Genomic DNA, 16,668 nt, shown 5'->3' with positions numbered 1-16,668 from the left:
TATTTAATTGCCAACTTTATGGCCTTTCCATCTTGTATTAAAGTTTTTTAATTAAAATTTTATTTTTAAATAGGTAATATTGTCATATTAAAACATTGAAAGGGTATCCTAGTGAAAAGTCTCCTTTCTACCCCATTATCCATCAAGTTCCCTGTCATGGAAACAACTATTGTTTCCATTTTCTTATGTGTCCTTTTAGAGATATTCTGTGGATTATAAGCACCAGTGGAGGCTAATATACCCATTTTGTGTGTTTTTTTTTTTTTTTACATTTAGGAGATTCCTCCATGTGATGGTTAAGGTTGTATGTTAGCTTGGCTGGGCCATGGTTCTCCGTGGTTTGGCAGTTATGATGTGATCATCATCCATTTTGTGATCTGATGTAGTCATCCTCCATTTTGTGATGTGATATGAACAGCCAATCTGTTGAGAAGGGAGTTTCCTTAGGGGTGTGGCCTGCATTCAATATATATGGATGTTCTAACAAAGTTCACTCTCTTTGGATCCTGCATCCAATTCATCATCCACTGATCTCTGGTTCCTGGGACATGAGCCAGCAGACTCCCATCTGACCTGTCGATTTTGGAATTCATAGCTCCTGCAACCACGTGAGTCAGGAGAAGCCTCCAGCCTGATGCGTGCCCCATGGTTTTGGGACTTGCCAGCCTCCACAACTGCATGAGCTATTTCCTTGTATTAAATCTTTCTTTCTTTGATTTTACTTCACTGGTTTTGATCCTCTAAAGAACCCAGCTTAAGATATTTGGTACTGAGAGTGGTTTTAGAAGTACAAAATCATAAGAGTGAGTTCTCTGAATTGGTTCTCAAGTCTGACTAGCCTTAAAGGTGCTGATGACTCTGCGTCCAGTAGTAAAGAGGGCACTGCTAACCCATGGCATGAGGTAGCAATAAAAATACACAAAATATCACTATCAATGGATCAAATATTTGTGAGAAACAAGGCCATGGGTACTGCATATTTGATAGTTTTCTACAATTTTGTCAGAATGAGAAGTACAAGGAAGCTGGTTGGTCCTGTTTTTGCTAGACAAAGTGATTAAAAAAAGAGATGAGCTTAGGGCTTCAGAGTCACGGCTCAAGTGCCTCATAAAAGACCTAAAAGTTGCCACTTGTGCCTTAAAAGAATGCCTTATTTCTTGTAGTAACAGAGCTAATATTGCCAAAAACCACACCCAGAGTCTTATCGTAAGAGTGGCTGAGTAACAACGCCAGTTGAATTCCCAACCTCGAAGTGTCTGAAGTTAAAGTGAGGGCATTGATTGGGAAGAAATGGGATCCTGAAACTTCGGATGGGGACATATGGGCAGATAATCAGGAAGCTCAGAACACAGAGCCCCTAAATTCCATTGAATTAGTCCTGCCAACACAACCAGCCCTCTTACTCCCATCTGAAGAGATTACCCCATCTTTGTCTGCTAAGCCACCCTCCCCAGTAGAACCATTATCTATTCCATCCTCATCTGATCGGATTAACCCAGCTGTGTCTGAAAAGCCTTTGTCTGAGATATCACCTGGGGCATTGTCTGGGGCAGATGTCTTACAAGACATTACCTCTAGTGACCCATTCATAAAATTTTTGCTTCCTGTCCCTGTGACCCTATGTTCTGCAGGCCTAGAGGCCTTGGTCCCAAAGGGAGGAATGTGCCCATCAGGAGACACAACACTGATTCCATTGAACTGAAAGTTAAGAATGCCAGCCAGCCACTTTGGGCTCCTCAGCCTCTGGATTAACAAGCAAAGAAGGGAGTTACCATATTGGCTGTTGTGATTGATCCTGATTATCAAAGGGAAATAGGATTGATGCCACATAATGAAGGTAAGAAGAGTATGCATGGAATACAGGAGATCTCCTAGGATGTTTCTTTGTACTACCATGACCTGTGATTAAAGTCAATGGAAAACTACAGCAACCCAACTCCAACATGAGTATTAATGGCCCAGACCTTCAGGAATGAAGGTTTGAGTCATTCAACCAGGCAAAGAACCATGACCAGCTGAGGTGTTTGCTGAGGGCAGAAGGAATACGGAATGAATGGTGGAAGAAAGTAGTTCTACGTTACCAGCTATGAGCACATGACCAGTTGCAGAAATGAGGACTGTAATTGTTTTTTGTATTTCTTGCTTGTTTTGTATGGGTACCTATGTATATGTAAATATGTGCATGCATGCATATATATGTATATATGTGTGTGTATGTACGTATGCGTGTGTGTGTATATATATATATAGCAACTATCTTTGTTTTCTTCCCTCCCTTATTTTATTACTTATTATAAAATAGAATACGTAAACTGGGTTTGTGCATTTTTGGTGGTATGCATGTTATTTGTATCACGTTAGGCACAAGTATGACTTTGTAATTGTCTTTATTTAGAGATCATGTATGGTTTAAGGAGATGTGTACCGGTGCCAGGTTGACAAGGGGTAGACTGTGATGGTTAAGGTTGTGTGTCAACTTGGCTGGACCATGATTCTCGGTGGTTTGGCAGTTATGTAATGATGTAGTCTGGCAGTTATATAATGATGTAATTTGGCAGTTATGTAATGATGTAATCACTTTCCATTTTGTGATCAGATGTAGTCATCCCCATTTTGTGATGTGATGTGAGCAGCCAATCAGTTGAAAAGGGAATTTCCTTGGGGGTGTGGCCTGCATCCAGTATATACGGATGTTCTAGCAAAGTTCGCTTTTTCTGGATCCTGCATCTGACTTGTCATAGTCTGATCTGTGCTTCCTGCTGTCTGATCTGCAGATTTTGGGATTTGCCAGCTCCCACAGCCCATAATCCAACAGTCTGCTGTCGGACCTGCCAGTTTTGGGTTTGTCAGCCCCTGCAAGCCTCCAGCCTGATGCCAGACCCACAGATTTGGGACTTAACCAGTCTCCACAACTCTGTGAGCCATTTTCTTTAATTAAATCTCTCTCTCTCTCTCTCTTTATATGTATATGTACATACACATATACATATGCTTCACAGGTGTTGCTCCTCCAAGGAACCCAGCCCAAGATACTGCATATCCATATACATAGAATGACCTCATTTTCTTAAATATTCTAATGGGTACATGTTTCATAACTTATTTAATAATCCCTAACTACAACCAACCAAGGAAACCCAGGTGACATAGTGGTTAAGAGCTACAACTGCTAACCAAAAGATCAGCAGTTTGAATCCACCAGGCACTCCTTGGAAACCCTATGGGGCAGTTCTGCTCTGTCCTGTAGGGTCACTATGAGTCAGAATCAACCTAACGGCAGTGGGTACTAAAACCAAAACCAAAAACCCATTACTGTTGAGTTGATTCCGACTCATAGTGACCCTATAGAACAGAGTAGAACTGCCCCATAGAGTTTCCAAGGAGCGCTTGGTGAATTCGAACTGCCGACCTTTTGGTTAGCAGTCGTAGCTCTTAACCGTTATGCCACCAGAGTTTCCAGTCCCTTACTAGTGATTTTTAAATCATTTCCATTTTTTTTTTTTTTTTGCTATTACAGATAGTACTACAATAGATAACCTTGTAAAAATATCATATGTGCATGTGTGAGTATATCTGTGGGACAAATAAAAACTCTAGAACTGGAATCACTGGATTTTAGGATATGAGTGCTTTTTAATTTTACTAAATTATTAATGTGCAAAGAGGTAGAGCCAATGTGGTGCAATAGACAGAAGCACCATGCTGTCCCTCTGCAGCAAAGACCCAAAAAACTAAGTAAAACAGATACAAACGTCAATCCTGGAATACTAGTACCAAATGAAGGAACAAAGAACTCAGTTAAGCACTGAATGGAATAAGAAACTGACAGAGAACAAGGAGAACTATGGAGCGGAGGTCCCATACCAGCTAACACGGATGGGTTTTCCATCTTGGGCTACAGCCCCCAAAGGACTCAGACAGGGAGTACGAAAGGCAACTTTGTGGAGTTCCCAGCAGAAGACAGAGCACCTGATAACCAGGGATACACGCTTTCCCACCTCACACCCTTCTTACCTGTACGAGGCCTCTGTTGCTTGCCAGTGGGCCACAGTTGCTCAGCCGGAGAGATACCAGCTCACTGCCGCCCAGATTCACCATCTTGGAACTCAGCCACCAAGAACTGCAGACAGGGAGTACAGGAAGGCAACTCCATGGAGCTCCCAGCAGGAGACAAAGCATGGGGCCCTGCATTGCCATTGCCCCTTCTTGACAGGCCATGCTGTGCCACCTGGCAAGAGAGACATTAGCTCACTGCCACCCCCAATTCTATACCGCCCCAACAGCCAGTGCCCCCATCACCATATTTTTTTAAATTTATTATTATTATTTATTTACTTTGGTATTTGTTTGATTGTTGGTTTCTTCTCTCTCTCTTCCCTCTTTTCTTTCCTTCCTCCAGCCCACCTAGCCCCGTGCACCACCCATGCCACTTCTCGATGGGCCGAGGCACGCCGCTCAGCTAGAGAGCCACCAGCACACAGCCTTGCTAGGTCTGCCCCAGCCCCACTCACCGAATCCTACAGCACCGCCATTTCATTTACTTTATTTATTTATGTATTTGTTTTACTTCATTTTTGCCTTTTATTTTTAACTCTTTTATTCTTTGTTTTTCTCCTTTCTCTTCTTTCACTTACCCACTTAGCTCTGCACATCACATCCTCTCCTTTCCTCCTGCCTATCTGTACCATACACCAAGTGTCATGCCCTCGAGCACTACCAACACAGTCCCCCAGACCTTGCCCTGCATAGCCCCTCAGCCCCACCCTGTCGCCCCCAGTTCATGCTGCAAACTACCCATGCCTACCCCTCCACCCCCTCTGGACACGCCCTGCTGTACCATAGCTGACTAACTGGCCCTGCTCACCTGGGCAAGGTGGAAAGAAGTACACACAGGTGAGCAAGCAACAAAATACACCCGGACATAAACAAATCTACAATCAATAAACAAAGTAAATAATTCTGGAATGTTCTAGAGACAGCAGACAATATCAAAACATAAAAAAAAGGAGAGGATGGCTCCAGAAAGTGACCAAAATAAAATACTGGATGGCCTTCTGCTAGAAGAAAAGGCACTGGAACTACCTGATAGGGAATACAGAACTCTGATATTCAGGGATCTCCAACAGATGAAGGAAAATATAGACAAAAATAAGGAAAAAATGGACAAAATCATGGAAAATACAGACAGAATCAGATAAAAGACAAAACAATGGAAGAAATCAGGAAAATAATACAGGAACAAAATGTCAAAATAATAAACAGCTAGAAATCACAGAAAAACAGCAATTAGAAATCCAAAAGATAAACAACAAGACTTCAGAAATGGACAGTGCAATAGACAGTTTTAGGAGCAAATTCGTAACAGTGGAAGACAGAATCAGTGAAAATGTCAATTCTACCCAAAGCAATATAGAAATACAATGCAATCCCAATCCAAATACTGACAGCATTCTTTAACAAGACGGAAAAACTGATCATTAACTTTATGTGGAAAGGGAAGAAGCCCCAGATAAGTAAAGCACTATTGAAAAAGAAGAATAAAGTAGGAGAATTTGCACTACCTGACCTCAGAACCTACTATACAGCTACAGTAGTCAAAACAGCCTCGTACTGGTACAATGATGGACGTATTGACCAATGGAACAGAATTGAGAACCTGGATATAAATCTATCCACCTATAATCACGTGGTGTTTGACAAAGGCTCAAAGATCATCAAACAGGGAAAAGACAGTCTTTTTAACAGCTGATGCTGGCAAAACTGGATGTCCACCTGCAAAAAAAAATGAAACAGGACCCATACCTCACACCATACACAGGAACTAAAATGGATCAAGGACCTAAATATGAAACCAAAAACTAAAGATCATAGAAGAAAAATAGAGTCAATTCTAGAGGCCCTAGTACATGGCCTTAACAGGATACAAACCATAACTAACAATACACAAACACCAGAAGATAAGCTAGATAACTGGAATCTTCTAAAAAGTAAACACTTCTACTCATCAAAAGACTACACCAAAAGAGTAAGAAGAGAAACTTCAGACTGGGAAAAAGTTTTTGGCTATGACAAATCCCAGAGAGGTCTAATCTCTAAAATCTGTAGGGAAATCCAACAATTTGTCTCTTCAACAAAAAGGCAAATAATCCAATTAAAAGATGGGCAAAGGCTATGAACAGACAGTTCACCAAAGAAGGCATTAGGGTGGCTAACAGACACATGAGGAAGTACGATCACTAGCTGCCTTAGGCTGGGTTCTTTACAGAAGCAAAACTAGTAAAGCATATAAAAATATGTATATAGAGATTTATATCAAGGGAAGAGCTCAAGTGATTGTAGAGGCTGAAATGTCTCAAGTCCATGGATCAGGATAGAGGCCTGTCCTGATTCACTCAGCCACAGGGGCTGGCAAACCCAAGATCAGCAGGTGGGAGAGCAGGGATCCCATTTACAGGCTGTGAAGGTTAGCAAATCCCAAGATCGGTAGGTAAGCTGCCAGCTCAGATCCCAAGAACTGGAGGTCCGACAAACAAGAGGCAGCTGCAGGATCCAGAACAAGCCAAAGAGCTTAGCAAGGCAAGCAGGAAAGAAGTAGATGGCAGAGGGTGGAGCGATGTCAGCTGAGGGGCCAGTGAGCCACCAGAGGCCCTGCTCCTGCTGGTACCACTCAGCAGATTGCATCATGGGGGTAATCACATATCAAATTTCAAGAGGGAAGTGATCACAACATTATGCAACTGTGAAAACACTGAGAATCATGGCCTGGCCAAGCTGACACAGAATCTTAACCATCACGCTAGCTATTAAAAAAAATTAGAGAAATACAATTCAAAACTACAATGAGATACAATCTCACCCTGACATTACTGACATGAATCAAAAAAACAGAAAATAACAAATGTTGGAGAGGCTGCAGGGAGATTTGGAACTCTTACGCACTGCTGGTGGGAATGTAAAATGGTACAACCATTTTGGAAAATGATATGGCACTTCCTTAAAAAGCTAGAAATAGAAATACAGTATGATCCAGCAATTCCATTCCTAGGAATATATCCTAGAGAAATAAGAGCTGTCACACAGACACACGCACACCCATGTTCATTGCAACATTGTTCGCAATAGCAAAAAGATGGAAATAACCTAAATGCCCATCAACAGATGAATGGATAAACTATGAATCTGTGAAGCATCCCACAAACATGGATGAACCTGGAGGACATTATGCTGAGTGAAATAAGTCAATCAAAAAAGGACAAATACTGTATGAGACCACTGTTAGAAAAACTCATGAAAAGATTTACAGAAAAGAGAGAAAAAATCTTTGATGTTTACGAGAGAGGGGAGGGGTGGGAGGGAAAAACACTAGACAATAGATAAGTGGTAACTTTGGTGAAGGATAAGACATTACACAATACTGGGGAAGCCATTACAGCTTGTCCAAGTCAAGGTCATGGAAGCTCCGTAGACACACCAAAACTCCCTGAGGGGCTAAATTACTGGACTTATGGCTATGGGGACCATAATCTCGGGGAACATCTAGCGTGATTAGCATAACATAATTTATAAAGAAAATGTTCTACGTTCCACCTTGTTGAATAGCGTCTGGAGCCTTAAAAGCTTGTGGTGACATCTGAAATACTCCACTGGTCTCACCCCGTCTGGAGCAAGGGAGAATGAAGAAAACCAGTCATGAGGGAAAGATTAGTCCAAAGGACTAATGGACCACAACTACCACAGCGTCCACCAGACTGAGCCTAGCATAACTAGATGGTGCCTGGCTACCACCACTGACTGCTCTGACAGGAATCATGATAGTGGGTCCTGGACAGAGCTGGAGAAAAATGTAGAAGAAAATTCTAACTCAAAAAAGTAAAAGAAGACCAAACTTACTGGTCTGACAGAAACTGGAGAAACCCTGAGAGTTTGGCCCCCTGACACCTTTGTAGCTCAGTAATGAAGTCCTTCCTGAGGTTCACCCTTCAGCCAAAGATTAGACAAGCCCATAAAACAAAACGAGTCTATAAATGGGCACACCAGCCCGGGGGCAAGGAGGAGAAGGCAAGAGCGGACAAGAAAGCTGGTAATGGGGAACCTAAGTTCGAGAAGGGGAGAGTGTTGGCATGTCGTGGGGTTGGCAACCAATATTGCAAAACAATCTGTGTATTAATTGTTTAATGAGAAACTAATTTGCTCTGTAAACCTTCATCTAAAATTCAATAAAAGTTATTTACGTGCATAGTTTGAAGAGTCAAATAGTTCTGTGAAGTTTGTTTAAAAAAAAAGAAAGCAAGAAAAGGAAAAGAACAGAAGCAAAGCAGCCCCTAGTCCTCTTCCCTCCATTCCGCCTTCCAAGAGGCAATCACTTTGAAGTCTTTTAGCTGTTTCCATGTCTCAAAATAGCTTCCTTGTATTGCTTCTTGATTTTTTTCCATTTTAAGCATCATTTCTGTATTTCCTGTTATGAAAGATGAGGGCTCTCTTTTAGCCCCTGCCCCCACTACACACATATGCCCTTCCTGTTCCTCTACCCGCCTAATATATTGTGGCTTAGATAGGTAAAACGTCAGTGTTTATATTATTATGTCTCTATAAAAATTATTTATACAGTAAATTATTATGACTTTCATTTTCCTAAACAACTTTTTGTTTTTCATGGAATTAATAATTCTCTAATATTTTCATAATTTTCTCTGAATCGGTAATTCAATCCCCAGTTCTCCTCCAATTGTCTAGCCTTCTCAATATATTGAGACATATCCAGTTGTCTATAAATTTTATCTTGTAGAAAGCTCTCCTGGAGCTTTCTGATCTACTCTAAGATGGATCGGTTACCCTGTTGGCCTGGTGCAAGAGGTGGATTTCCATGAGATTAATGAAGTTTAAGTTTCAGGGCCCTCATTTGTCTTAACAGTGTATTCACATGCTCATAAGTTTGTTTGTTTTTTTAATTTGCAAAGTGAGACATCTTAATGGCAATTGGTTACTTGGAATTTTGGGGTGCAACTACAGGGAAGTAAGTTGGAGATCCATTTAGTTTAGGTTTCTGTAGTTTACAGTCACATCTGTGTAAAGTTACTGTTAGCTATCCCAGTATGAATTGCTTCATAAATATATCTACCTCCTACTGTGCTGACTCCCTGGGTTGTAACATAAAGGTGTGGGGTCACAGGTCGTAATGAGATATGAATATGTCCTGTGCTGCCTGGCAGTAGAAGTAGGTGAGTAGGGAGGAGAAACAGGCTGGAGATGTACAGTGCCAGAAGCTAGTCTGAGGAAAATTTTTTTCCAATCATCAGACATATGAAATTGTAAGTGATAGATTCAGTTCTCAGCATTGCTTAGATAAAATGAGAGTTCTTTCCTATAAGGAATATACTGGCTAATGCAGCGTGTACAACTATAAATGCGCTATACATTTTTCCTTTTTGACTAGAAATGCATAAGGTAAATAGAATTTATCAAAATTCTGCATGAACTAGCAGCAGTATTTCAGACAATATTATATACTATGTATATGTCAAGTTGCTTACTTTATACCTCTCTGCTATCAATAATAAAAATAAATTAAAAAAATAAATAAATTTTGATTAACCATGCTTGAGGAAAGACTAAATTATCTTTCTATTCTCTCTAGAGAAAATAATACAAAATCATTGTTATATGAAGAGGTGATCCAAAAGTATGCAAATTATTAAGATTTTTACATTTCATCACATATAAATTTTCCCTCAAAAGAAAAAAGCAAGAATTGTAAACAAATATTGATGCCTTATTAGTGATATACATGTTGATGTAGTTGACGTAGTTGGAGGGACGTATACTGATACACGCTACTTACTCTGAAATGCATCAAAAAAAAATGAATTGTGGATGGCTAGAGGAATGGCTATGTGAATAGATTTGTCATAAAGCAAGTATAGTAGAACGTTAAGTATAAAATTTAGGTGGTGCGTATATAGTATTTAAAATTCAACTTTTCTATAGGTTTGAAAGTTTTCATAATAAAATGTTGGCGGGAAGAATATATAGCTGAAAAATACAGAGGAAAAAAGTATTACAGACATTAGTCAAGCAGTATTCATAAAAAAATTATTCTATTTTTCTGGATCTTATTATTTTTTCATATTTGTCAGCTCTTTAAAATTTGTAATTTGTTGTGATTTCTTTTCGCTTTTTAACTACTCATTTTCATACCTAATTTGGTATTTTATTTTCTTAAAGAGGATCCCCCAATCATGTAAGCCTCAGGCCCTGCAAAGCCTGACTTCACTGCTGCCTAGTGCACAGCTGACATTCTGAGATCTCTTTTCAGTTTCATATTGGAATATCCAATCTCAATTATTCTTAAGATTCCCTTTATTCCATTCTGTGTTGAAGCTTCTGCCTACTGGATTTCATGCAGTCTTGTTTTTTTCTTTCTTGGATTTACCCTCATTTTGTTCTCATAGCTTCCTAAGAAAGGTTACACAGGAGGTAAATTTTTTGAGACCTTGCAATTCTGAAATTATCTTTATTCTCTCCTCCCAGTTGACTGATAGTTTGATTACAAATGGAATTCTAGATTGGAAATAATTTTCCTGCAAATTTTTGAAGGCATTTCCCAATTGTTTTCTAGCTTCCAGTATTGCTCTTGAGAAATCTAAAGCCACTCTGATTTGTGACCTGTTTTTCTCTCTCTAGAAACCTATAGGATCTTTTTTTATTCCTAGGATTCTGAAATTTGTGTTCCGAAATGATGTGACCTGATATGGGTCTATTTCCATTCATTGAAGCTGGGCACTAAGTGGGCCCTTTTGAAACTCAATGTGCTTAAAATCTAGGAAATTATAAAGAGTTGATTTTTTAAATGATGTTCTCCCCTAGTCTTCTCTTTTCTCTCTTCTTGGAACTTTGGGGCTAATCCTCTATTTTTCTTATCTTTTCTCTCCTATTTTCATCTCTGTAGCTTTGCGTTTCTTTCTAGAAGATTTCCTGGACTTAATCTTTAGTTCTTTTGATGAGTTTTTCATTTCTTCCCTTCCGTTTTTAATGTCCAACAGCTCAGCTTTGTTCCTTGATTGTTCTCTTTTTAAGAACATCTTGCTCTTATTTTATGGCTTTAATATCTCTCTGAGGATGTAAAATATAGGTGTAGAAGGTTTTTTTGTTTGTTGAAATTTTCTTCCTCCTTTATAGCTTCTCTTTCTTCCAGGTTTCTTTTTCCCTTTTGTTTTGGTCTTTATTTTTCATATTAGAGGCTTTCTTGGATGCTTAGTAATATGCAATTGTTGGCTCACTTTTTAAGGGTGGTAGACTAAAAAGCTGAAGAGATACTCTGAAAAGTGTGGGTAGGACTTGCTTATCAGTTGTGAAATTTGCTATAGGATGATCTACCTGGGCTGTTTCATCGGAAACGTCTGATGTCAGTATCTTTAGGTCCTTTTCTTGACCTTTCTCAGAGTCTTTTGTGTGGGTTGTAAAGACTGGGTTGCCACATTCCAATTGCTAGGTGGGGAAAGATGGGTGGGAATCTTAGCACCCAGGAGGTAAACTTTAACTTAATACTCCTGTTTTCAGTATGGTGGTACAGTGGTTAAGAGCTATAGCTGCTAACCAACAGGTCAGCAGTTCAGATCTACCAGCCGCTCTTTGAAAACCCTATGCGGCAGTTCTACTCTGTCCTAAACGGTCGCTCAGAGTCAGAATCAACTCAACAGCAATGGGGTTTTTTTTTTTTTTCAGTATGATACCACTATTCTCAGCTATACTTGGTATGCCTCAGTCCAGAGAAACTCTTTTATTTCCTCTTCAGAGAATAATTCTATGGTTTTCTGCTGGGGTGGGTCAGGGTTTATTTAGGCTTCTTGGAAAAATGGGGGAGAAAATTTGAGTTTCCAACTGTCTGTAAAATAAATACTAAACTAATCTTTGTTAATCCATCCTTTATCTCTGCTTTCAGTAGTACAATGAGGCTAGTTCCTAAACTTTCCGGAGCTTCTACATATTAGATTGATTCTGGACTTTTCTACCTGAAGTTCCAATCAAGTAAATTCTGACTTATGGCAACCCCATGTGTGTCACAGTAGAAGTGTGCTCCATAGGGTTTTTCATGGCTGACTTTTTGGAAATAGATTACCAGGTGCCTCTGGATGGTCTTGAACCTCTAACCTTTTGGTTAGTAGCCAAGCGTGTTAACTGTCTGTACTACCCCGGGACTCCTGTTTTCTCATTACCAGCTTTGAATTCAGTTTTCTCAGGTTCACTAAGTCCCTTACCAATTAGCTGTCTGCTGTCTAGCTTCCAAAAATTTGGGATTCATATGTCTTTCCCATAACCCACCATCCTTGTAGTTTTATGTCTTTTAAAAATTATACTTCCTGTAATTTTGGTAGAGTTTCAGGGAGCAATAAAAGTAGAAGTATGTGTTTAATCTGCTGTCTTCACCTGTAAGCCATACCTGCATTAAATTTTATAAAGTATAAAGTTAAAATTTCTTACTGTATTAAAAGTTTACATAATGCCATTTCACTTTGGTCCAGATTAAGATGACCTGTAAACCCAGGTAGGTCTCATTAAGTCCTTTGGATTCACAAATGATACTCTTGGACGTTGTAAATTTTATCCCTCAAATTACGTACCTCTTCTGAGGAGCTCTAGTTTCCTTTAGCCATTAAGGTGTTGCTAATAATTAGGATCTTCATAACCTATACGTCATATCCCTCACAGGGACACTGTTTATTGTTGTGTGCCTTTGCATTGATTCTGACTCATAGTGACTGTAAAGGACAGAGTAGAACTGCCCCGTACAGTTTTCTCAGCTGTAATCTTATGGGAGCCGATTGCCAGGTCTTTTCTCTTGTGGAGCCACCAAACTTTCAGCTGAGCACTTAATCGTTGCATGGTCAGGGCTCCTTAAATTGGCCATACATAATATTAAAATTGTCTAGTCTTTCTTACTGTCATAGGAGTAGTCTAATATGGCATCCACTGTCAGACCTGGCAGGAACAGAATTCCCTGGCTCCCAAACTGAATTAGTTAAACAGATTTACTGTAGACTAGAAGTGATGAATGTCTTCATTTTTTACTGTTAAAAGGGTACTAGTACATTTTTTAAAAAATCATGTGCAGTCATCTAGAATCTGTACATACCAATTATTATCAACCTGTGTTTTGGTCCATTAATTAATTACCTTTGCCAATAACTTACAATAGTTGAACCCTTGCCTAGTTGAGCTTATTCCTATACGGTCTTCTAACTACAAGTACTGTACAATTGAGTGTTATTAATTAGAGCATATGGTTTTTCTCTATATACACCTCATGAAGGTACGGGGTTGCTAATGTGCTTAGTCTGTCCACAGCAGATACATGAGGAGCCGCCTCGTGCTGTAGGTGGCGTTGCTTCTCATTGGAGGGAATAATCCCACGTGTGTCAAGAACTGGCCTGTGACCAGCAAGAGCCATCATTAAAAGAAACTCGATCAGAGCAGCTATACTGGAAAAGGAAAAGCCAACCAAATACCTCTGAACTTAATGTGCTTTACCTGCTGCAATCCAGTCGATTCCCACTCACAGCGACCCTATAGAACAGAGTAGAACTGCCACATAGAGTTTCCAAGGAGCGCCTGGCAGATTCAAACAGCCAACCCTTTGGTTAGCAGCCGTAGCACTTAACCGCTATCCCACCAGGGTTTCCTTAATGTGATTTGGGGGTACTGAATTTGTGTTTATGATCATATTCCTTCTCCCCTTCATTGCTCGGCTCCCAAATAGTTTGTAATTTACCTCCTATTTGCTTAAAAAGAATTTCCATTTTTACTTTAATCTTTCTGGTACATTGGGCAGTCATAAGTTCCTGTCCCAGTTTACTCAGTGGGTTATCAATCAGATTGGTCGCCTATACTGTGCAAAATCAGAAAGTAGAGGGAAATTTCCTTTTAGACTAAATTTTAGTTGTTAATTTTCCCCAATTCAAAATTCTTTTCCCACTCTTTGCCCCAATTCTTCACTTGTGCTATGTCAAAGTACAAAACTTTTTATTTGTATGTGTGATGGTTAATGTTATGTGTCAACTTGGCTAGGCCATAATTATCAGTGATTCGGTAGGCATTATGTAATTGTCCTTCATTTTGTGATTTGATGTGAGCAGCCAATCAGTTAGAAGAGGAGCTTCCTTGGGAGTGTGGCATGCATCCAGTATATACAGCTGTTCTGGCAAAGCTTGCTTTCTGAATCCTGCATCTGACTTGTCATCCTCTGACCTCCAGTTCTTGGAACATGAGCCAGCAGCCTGCCGTCTGATGTGCCGATTTTGGGTTTGTCAGCCCTGCAACTACATGAGTCAGTCGAGAAGCCTCCAGCCTGACATCTGACCCACGGATTTATGACCTGCTAGCCTCTACAGCTGTGTGAGTCGTTTACTTGAAATAAATCCCTCTCTCTCTCTATGTATATATACATGTGTATTTATATGCATATGCTTCAGTGGTTCAGCTCCTCTAGAGAACCTAGTCTAAGACACCCTAGGTGTGAAATAGTTGGGAAACCTTTTAATACTTACTTGATCTATACAAGCAGAAGAATTCTCCATCAAGTGAACGGCAGTCTAACTTGAATCACCAGAATAAAGAGTCACAGCCCCTCAAACAATTTCCAGACTTGAACCAGTTTACAGACCTACAACCCTTTAAATGAAAGGGAAGCTAGATCCCCTTGAAGAAGAACCCCATTACACAGCCAAAAATTTACACTGTTTATCTGTCTCCCAGCCTTCCCCAAAGGGATCTATGGCCTTTCACTAGAGTGACTGTTCACTGGGGAAAAGAAAATATTCAGACTTTCTGGGGATTACTAGATAACTGGCTCTGAACTGACACTAATTCTAGGAGACCCAAAATATCACTGTGGTCCAACCAGTCAGAGTCGGGGCATGTGGTTCTGCTGCCACTGTTTCTCTGCTGCAGCTTCTCGCTGTCTGTGTCATCTCTGGTGTTACAGCTCTGCTAACTTCCTTCTGAGTCCTCACCAGAATTGTCTTTGAAGTCCATAATTCCACCAACAGCCTCTTCAAGGCAATCTAGGCTTTTACTATTAGACACTTTAAAACTCTTCCAACCTCTATCCATTCAGTTTCAAAACAGCTTCCACATTTTAGGTATCTGTTAGAGCAGTACCCCGCTTTCTTGATACCAAATTCTTAGTCATCTAGTGCTGCTATAACAGAAATACCACAAGTGGATGGCTTTAGCAAGTAGAAATTTATTCTTTCAGAGTCTAGGAGGCTGGAAGTCTGAGTTCAGGGTGTTAGTTCCAGAGGAAGGCTTTTTCTGTCTGCCTGTACTGGGGAAAGGCTCTTGTCATCAATCTTCCCCTGGTCTAGGAGCTTCTCGGCACAGGAACCCTGGGTCTAAAGGACACACTCCCCTCCTGGTTCTTCATTCTTGGTGGTAGGAGGTCCCTCTCCTCTGTGCTGGATTCTCTGTTGTATATCTCAAAAGAGATTGACTCAAGATACAACCTAATCCTGTAGATTGAGTCCTGCTTCATTAACATAACTGCCTCTAATACTGCCTCATTAACATCATAGAGGTTAGGACTTACAGCACATAGGATAATCACATCAAATCATCAAATAGTGGACAACCACACAATACTGGGAATCATGGCGTAGTCAAGTTGACACGTATTTTGGGGGCTACAATTCTATCCATAATATATATACACACATACATACAGATGTGTGTGTATACATATATATCTGTAACAAAAAAAACCTGTTGCCGTCGAGTCGATTCTGACTCATAGCGACCCTATAGGACAAAGCAGTATGCCCCATGGGGTTTCCAAGGAGTGCCTGGTGGATTCGAATTGCGGACCTTTTGGTCAGCAGCCATAGCGCTTAACCACTACGCCAGCAGGGTTTCCGTGTAGCATAGTGGCTAAGAGCTATGGCTGCTCACCAAAAGGTCAGCAGTTCAAATTCCATGTGGTGTAGTAGTTAAGCGCTATGGGTGCTAACCAAAAGGTTGGGAGTTTGGATCCACCAGGTCCTCCTTGGAAACCCTATGTGGCAGCTCTACTCTGTCCTGTAGGGTCGCTATGAGTTGGAATTGACCCAATGGCAACTGGTTTTTTATACCTATTTATCTATACACTTCACTGGTTTTGTTCCTCTAGAGAACCCAGTCTAAGACAGTATGTATCAGATCCCTTCATAGGTGGCATCCCAGACATACTTGGGGTGTTGGTCCATTTACCTGCACCCCATTATTTTTACTTAAACTTTGGTCCTGTCTACCATGGAAGTATACAATGGGGAGCAATTATCCTGAGAGTAAATGGCTTGGTGGTGCAAATGGTTAAGCACTCAGCTCCTAACTGAAATATGGCAGTTCAAACCTACCCAGAGGTGCCTCAGAGGACAGGCTTGGAGATCTGCTTCCGAAATATCACCGCCTTGAAAACCCTATGGGGCACTGTTCTACTCCACACACATGGGTTCACTATGAGTTAAAAGCAACTTGAAGGCAAACAGCAACATTCATGTTCTGAGCCAGTGAGAATCCTCACTAGCTCATCCTTTTTACCTGCTGCTTGGGAGAGATGGCCAAGTTGGAAGGACCATTTCATATTTGTATTATAAACCGATTCTTGAACCATTTTAGCTGTGAAATTATGTTTCCTCATCA

This window comes from Elephas maximus, chromosome 1, assembly GCF_024166365.1.
Source record: "Elephas maximus indicus isolate mEleMax1 chromosome 1, mEleMax1 primary haplotype, whole genome shotgun sequence".
In the NCBI taxonomy this organism is placed as follows: domain Eukaryota; kingdom Metazoa; phylum Chordata; class Mammalia; order Proboscidea; family Elephantidae; genus Elephas; species Elephas maximus.
Note: the sequence above shows the minus strand (reverse complement) of the source record.